The sequence below is a fragment of the Macrobrachium nipponense genome, chromosome 21, assembly GCF_015104395.2.
Source record: "Macrobrachium nipponense isolate FS-2020 chromosome 21, ASM1510439v2, whole genome shotgun sequence".
In the NCBI taxonomy this organism is placed as follows: domain Eukaryota; kingdom Metazoa; phylum Arthropoda; class Malacostraca; order Decapoda; family Palaemonidae; genus Macrobrachium; species Macrobrachium nipponense.
In genome coordinates, this window is record NC_087212.1 from 3119243 (window position 1) to 3126876 (window position 7634).

Sequence of the window (7634 nt, forward strand, 5' to 3'; positions counted from 1 at the left end):
ATGCCTTTCAAGCATCACTGCTTTCGTCCCATTTACAGTTACTGTACTAAAACACTTCTAATAGAGAAAAACATTTTATATAGAAAACAAATCCAAAGTCAACATTGCTGCAAACTTCATATTATTCCTTCGAAGCTGAATAGGGCACAAGAATATTTTAACACCATGTATTAGGTCATCACCTGAGTTCAGTTTTTCTTCAACAAACACGGTTCATTACGTCTCAACAAAATGAATAGACAAATAAATACACCTACTCCAATCTCCAAATATGCAATCTGAGGAGAGTCTTGAATCATAAGTTTCATAGAAGGTATGACAGAGATAGTGATCGTTTCAGTATAAATTTTTATTTAAAAATGAACGTAAATATCAACAGTAATGATACAAAAGCATATGGTACATGAAGAGAACATCAGGGTCAAAAGGGAATATCGTTTTGTTGTTGTTGTTTTACGGTGATGATGTTTCCTCCAGCGAAGATTTTCCTGGAACATCCATACCATCCAAGAACAAGAACGTATTCCAGGATGAAGACGAGACTCCTAATCATCCATCCTTTGAGGAAACTATCCACTGGAGGAAACAGATTCCTCGAGGGTCATCCTGCTGTCTAAAAGACTCGAGAGGCGTAAAAGCTGAAAGGCTTAAAAGCTGTAGCCCTGACTAGGAGCTGGAGGAGAGCACTGTACTGGGGACGGGCTCCTCCCGCAGCTTCAGCAGCGGCCTGCTGAGCAGCGAATTCGATCTGGGCGATGGCGTGGGCTGGGAGAGGGTGGGGAGTGGGCAGGAGGTCAGACTCGACGCGGTACCCACTGCCATCAGCTACGAAGTTGAAGACTCCCGGGGTGCCGTCGGGGAAGGTGAAGCTGGAATGATAAAAGGAAGAATAAATATCTAAGCATTGTCTTCATCAGAAGCCATTTTTTTTTTTATATTCAGGGCAATATATTCAGTATAATGTCTAACTGAAATCACTGAATAAATACTTGTCCTTACCTCCAGCCTCCCTGGGCAGCCACTGCTCCTTCGGGCCCCTGAGGGGCGCCTTGCTCATGACGGCTGATGCCATCCCCAGTTTCGAAGTTGAAGTTGTAGACCCCAGCAGCATCAGGTCCCTCGCGAACGTCGACGAGAATAGGAACCACGGGACCCGAGGGACCACCCCCACCACCAGGTGCGTTGTAGGACGGAGAGGGATTAGCGGGGGCGCCGTACCCCTGAGGGGTGGCAGTCACAGCACCCAACAGCAAGCAAAGCAACAGTTTCTTGGAAGATACAAGGAGAGGAATTCCGCTCACAAAATTAATGTTTTCATGCTGAACATCTGCAGACCTATGTGCTTGAAGACTTGGCAACATACGAAATTATGTTTGATTCACATCGCTACGTTACAGGTGTTTATTCTATTTTTCAGAATATTATACTGTAGATGAGTACCATATTATACTGTACAATATACGGAAACACTACAGGACGATAGGCTGGCAAAAAAAAAGTATACATACAACGTTCAGAAATAAAAGGCAGGGCCACTATTCAACTACATTAATTATGATTGATAAAACGAACAGAGATAAACAGAAAAGCAGCATCAAAAACTAACATACACGGCAGAGACATTGCTATCCTCATTCTGAGATGATTCCTAAATATTCATATATATTACTTTTATGACGTGAAAAGACGAGCTACTATCCCGTCGCTTACCGAGACCATGTTGGAGGAGAAGTCCAGAGAAGACTGAATGATAAAACCCAAAAGAAGGTGATATTTATATACCATTCATGGTACCTCTCCCCCCCCCCCCCCCCCCCCCCCCCCCCCCCCCCTTTGTAAGCCCTACCTTTCCTAGTCCCTAAACCCTCCCCCGCCCCTTCATCAAAGCTCCACTGAGTAGGAGAAGGGGCCTTCTTGCCCCTGTCACTACTTCCACCTTAAGCCTGATCTAAATACGGCTTCTCTCTCTCTCTCTCTCTCTCTCTCTCTCTCTCTCTGTCTTATGCTTATTCCTTTTTAGCAATCTTTCCCCGCCATGATCTAATTCAAGTCCCAGTGCCTGTGCCAAAACCCATTCACCAGTCTGCACACCCCCGCATCATCTTCCTCCACCCTCCCATAATTCCTTCACGACTAACCAACCACCTCACACCAATTATAGCTGGTCACCAAAGGAGGCTTTCACAAATTAGCAATATGTGTTAGGAATATTCAAGAGCAAAAGGATCTCTCTCTCTCTCTCTCTCTCTCTCTCTCTCTCTCTCTCTCTCTCTCTCAGGAACTTTTAAACAATATTCAGTTATAAAAAAAGATATAAAGTACCTTCTCATTTATTCAACAATGAAGATTTAAACGTTGTTCTCTCTCTCTCTCTCTCTCTCTCTCTCTCTCTCTCTTCTCTCTCTCTCTCTCTCAGGAACTTTTTAACAATATTCAGTAATAATAAAAGATACAAAATAGCGTCTTCTCATGTATTTAACAATGAGGATATAAACCCTGTTCTCTCTCTCTCTCTCTCTCTCTCTCTCTCTCTCTCTCTCTCTCTCTCTAACAATATCCAAGCATATCAAAGTCAAAAGCTATCTCAAGTCTTCTCCCTCGACTGTTTAACAATGAGGGATCTACAAGCTCTCTCTCTACTCTCTCTCTCTCTCTCTCTCTCTCTCTCTCTCTCTCTCTCTAAATATCCAGGCACAGAAAAGACAAAAGCCATCATCATCATCATCATCATCATCTTCTCTTCTTCTCCCTCCTTTGTTTTTTAAACAATGAAGATCTCAAATCTGTTCTTTCTTTGTTTGTTTGGTGAAACGTACGACAAACCGAGACTGAAGCTTCATAATGCATGAGAAGCGACACACAATGATTCAATTCTCAGTGTTCGTGAGCATATTCTCTCGAGGGAACAAATGCTTAATTCTTATCTGCTCAGATCATCTTTCCCGCTGTTGTAATAATGTCAACGTCATTTGGCACAGTTTTCTTAATAGTTATTGTTTCTGTTGTTCAGGATTACTAAAGAAACATATAAACATTTGTACAATTACCCAAACATTTTTTTAAATGCCATTCTGAGAGAACACGGGCGAAAACACTTTAACATTTCTCACTCAAATCACGACACAATACTCCTAAGAGAATAAGTTTATAATAGTCCTTTCTGCCTATAAAAGCTGACATTTATTCTGCTGATATCTTAATATTACTTTTCTATCCGATGCACTTCCCAGAAAAACTGGAATTTTGCAAGAGAAGACCAAGCAAAATATGATAAAACGCCGTGAATATTTTTGAACCGGTATGGATATATAATTTTGTATTTCAAACGCTTTTTTGATGTACCACCTTTTCCCACAATTTGTCTATCACCTGGCTGATTTCCCTCTGTAGCCCTCTTGGGTTAATGGTCTGTTGACTGTCCATAAGGGTTTTTAGATGAAGTATTTAAAGAAAGACAGAAAGAAAAGTGTTGCAAGTTATATCAAGGACAAGCATCTTTGGTCACTGCATCCCAGACCATCCAAAGATTGGAAGTTGTAAAATATATCGGAAGATACATTAGCAATTCTCTGGTAGACATTACAGCTGTCTCACGAGCTATAAGGTCTGTAAGGTCTGTAAGGTCTGTAAGGGCTGTAAGGTAAGGTTAGGTTAGTCCACCTGACGTTGTGCTGGCACAGAGATGACAGTTACTAAATGGCTTAGACTCGGGACCGGCAGCATATTCCCCAGCTGTAACCTAGGACCGGATCTTCCGTGTAAAAAGCGGGACGCCATATCTTAAAAACCATAAAATCTTTTTGAAAATAACCACATTATGTTTCCCACACCCAAATTGCCTCCGAATATCTACTTTTAACTAACTAATCTACCCAAATTACCCATGGAATACTTAGAACTAACCTAACCTAACCTGGGGGCATGGCAAAAAAACCATGGCTGTCGCGATACTAGTATACATGTCGGGAATTTGCAGGCATGTAAATAGCTTCCATCTTCAAGCCTTGCTCTTCCACTCACTTCAACCGTCCTCCATGTAATTTAATGCTTACTCCAAGTCAAGGCTAGCACTGTCACACCCCTTCCCTACTATCATAACATCAACATCCTTGCTATACACACAACCATCGTAAAAATGAATCTTACCAAACCTCAACGCCCTCCACCAAAGCATCGTTCAATCAGTATGTGGACGGATCAGAGCCCTGCCACAGTCCCAGAGTCACATCAGAGTGTAAGCTGACCAGTTTAAGATACCAATAATAATCGCTCGTAAAGCCCGACACTCTCCACTCTGTCGAAACAGGTTCCCCTTTATTGCTCGGATTTTTATTCAGTCCGCGAACTGAATATAAACAAAATAATCCCACGTGCTTGGGCTTTGTATCTTAAAAGTTCTTTCAGTAACACTCTCCCCCCCCCCCCCCACCCCCCCCCCCCCCCCCCCCCCCCCCCCCCCCCCTTCAACCACAACAAGGCTAAGGAAACAACTACGTTGCCTTCCAGAAAACCTTCAAAATGATCATGTCCTTATAATAATATTATAATCAGACAAAAAAAATGTACAAAAGTAAGTCTTGCTATATATATAAATGCCATAAAAACCACTCTCTCTCTCTCTCTCTCTCTCTCTCTCTCTCTCTCTCTCTCTCTCTCTCTCTCTCTCGTAGTAGCCATCTTGCTTGGTGAGACGTACCCGCGTGAAGTCAGATTAATCAACAGATATCACAAGTTTAACATACGACTAGAATTTGAGAAATATCTAGAAGTGTTCGTGAACTATCGTGATAAGATTAGTGTGAAAATAGTAGGATAAAAGCGTCTTCTAAGTTAGTTTATCAAGTGTAATACTATAAATCAGAACAAGATGGCAGTAAGTTCCAACTGCGGGGAAGAGGTGGCCGTAATTTGGCGTGTTTAGCAGATTCGCAAATACGATGAGGTAGCAGGAAGGGAACTGGCATTTTCATCTATGAAATCAGCAACAGTCCCTAACCAAAAAGATACAAAAGCATTCATAGATATATTAGAAGGATATAATCCTTCAAACTGGAACAAATCTAATGAAAACACTCTTGAAAATAATTGAAGAAGTTCCAAATAAAATCCAAGTGGTCAAGAGACTCATAAAGAAAAATATACATAAACCAACATATTCCGACAAAGAAAATGAATAAGGTGAATCTTGTGAATATCCTAATTGATGCACATAGGAAAAAGAATTGCCCAAAAAGCATGCAAACTGTGTAAGGTTTGGTATAGCATAGTCAATCCACAAAACCTAATCAGAAAATGTGCTGCATGCAACATTCCGACCCATCCACAGTGTGCTGAGGTAATACAAGATTGAGAAAAGATACAAGAATTTTTTGTTCAACAGGATACAATACGATTTTTTCGAAATTTTTTTTTAGTTCAACATTTTTTTTTTTTTTTTTGGGTTTTTTTTATACAAGAATTTTTTGTCAAACAATGTTTTTTTTTTCTGATTCATGGATTAGACAATGTTTTTTTTTTTTTTTTTTTTTTTTTTTATTAAATCAAGATTGAATGTACAAATAGTTGAGGATGAAGAAGAAGAGAGAGGAAGAAGAAGAAGAAGAAGAAGAGGAAAACGGAAGAGAAGTAAACAAAAATGAAATGACAGAAAAAAAATAAGGAAAACAAAGAACAAGATAAAAGTATGGATGCAGAGATACTCATTGATACTACATATGAGGCAATAAAGCAGCATACCTACGAAGAAATAAATTACGATATGACAACAGAAAAGCAAATCCACGAAGAGGCTCTTACCCAGATCTACACAATGACGGGAAAAGAGGAAAAAAATAGACAAGAAAGACAAAATCTGCAACCTTTTGAAAAGAGGGAATTGCAGATTTGGAGAAAGATGTTACTACAAACATCCTAAGATATGTCAAAACTATGAAATATATGGTAAATGTGCATACTAGATGGAGATGGGGATGATTGCAGAGATCTGCATCCAAAAATATGTAAAAAACCTAAAAGAAGGAAAAGGATGTAAGTTCGACAAAAAATGCAAATATATGCACCCTGTAGCCATGAATCATAATCAAATAAATAACCAACCAAGTAATAAAATCCAAAAATAAGAAAGAAACAAATAAAGAGAGAAATCAAGAATATCAGGTAAAAGAGAAAGCAAACCACCAATGAGATATGCAGAGGTGTCAGCAAAAAATTTCAAAGCATCAGCTCCGAAATTCTACTCAAGAGATAATAACTGTATTTATTATGCAGAGGATATTGCAGAAAACGGAGAAAGTTGCAGATTCAGACACAAAAATGAATAATTATGATGAAGGAAGATCAAATATTATGGAAAAGTTGGATTTTTTAATGTCAGAATTTCTGGAAATGAAAAAAAGAACAACATACCAGAACAGGAAAGAGACATGGGAAAATCCTTATTACTACCAGTATTAAATGAAGGAGGAAAACACGCAAACCATCATAGTGATGAATGCGCAGGGTTTAGTTACGAGTAACTCAAAAAGAAAAATAGAGTACTTAGAAGAACTAACCCAAAATGAAAAGAAATAGATATAATGAATATAAGTGAAACCTGGTAGTCCCAGAGACTGGGAATGATGATCAAATAAAAAAAAGGGTTCCAAACTTATAGATCAGATAGAAAAAATAGGAATCAAGGGGGAACCGCAATATATGGGAAAGACAAAAAACAAGGAAAAATATATGAGAAATATAGTAACTCAGAATGTGAACTAATAGCGGTAGAATTTGAATCTGAAAAATTGATGAACATAGTAATATATAGACCTCCTAATACTAAAGAGTTTGACTTAATAATTGAAAAATTGGATGATATATGTAGAAATCACAAGGACTGGACTATTCTCCTATCTGGTGACTTCAACTTTCCTTTCGTAGAATGGAAAGAACGAATAGGAGGATTGTGGTTGACTTATACATATAAAAAAGAGAGATAGTAATAGTAGTGCAGAAGATAAGAGGCAATTTGAAAAAAGCTATAGATATGCTACTAGAATACAACATTCAACAAATAAATCACCTGCCAACAAGAAAGGAAAATACTTTAGACCTAGTATTTGTGAACGAGATGAATTATGTTAAAGAAATAATAGTTTATAATGCGAGTATTTCAGACCATAATGTCATAGAATTAACAGTTCATTCCAAAGCAAGTGAAAATAGAGATAAGCAAGAAATGAAAAGTGGGAAGGGAAGGATATTGAAAATACAACTTCTACAGTAAAAAATATAAAATGGTCAGAAATTAATGAAGAATTAAACAAAGATTGGCGGATAACATTTTCGTAAGTGATGACATAAGGGTAAATACGGAGATATTATATAAAATATTGGAGAAAATAGTGGAAAAATATATACCGAAGAAGAAAAGTAAACATCATTCATGCATACCAAGAGACAGAAGGATCTTGTTCCAGAAAAATCAGAAAGTGGAAAAAGGTCTTGCAAAAGAAAAAATGCATGGAAAGTTATAGAACTAAAAAAGTAAGATAGAAAATGCAGAACAAAAGATTATACAATCACAAAATGAAAAATGAACGGGACTTGGAAGAAAAAACCCTATTAAATATCAAGCAAAACAAAACCCCAAAACT

At 38.2% G+C, this 7634-nt stretch overlaps 1 pseudogene; it reads right to left on the reverse strand.

The window, feature by feature from the left end:
* Positions 1 to 333: 333 nt before the first annotated feature.
* LOC135197709 (cuticle protein AM1239-like) lies at positions 334 to 1781 on the reverse strand (annotated as a pseudogene).
* Between the last annotated feature and the right edge of the window lie 5853 nt (positions 1782 to 7634).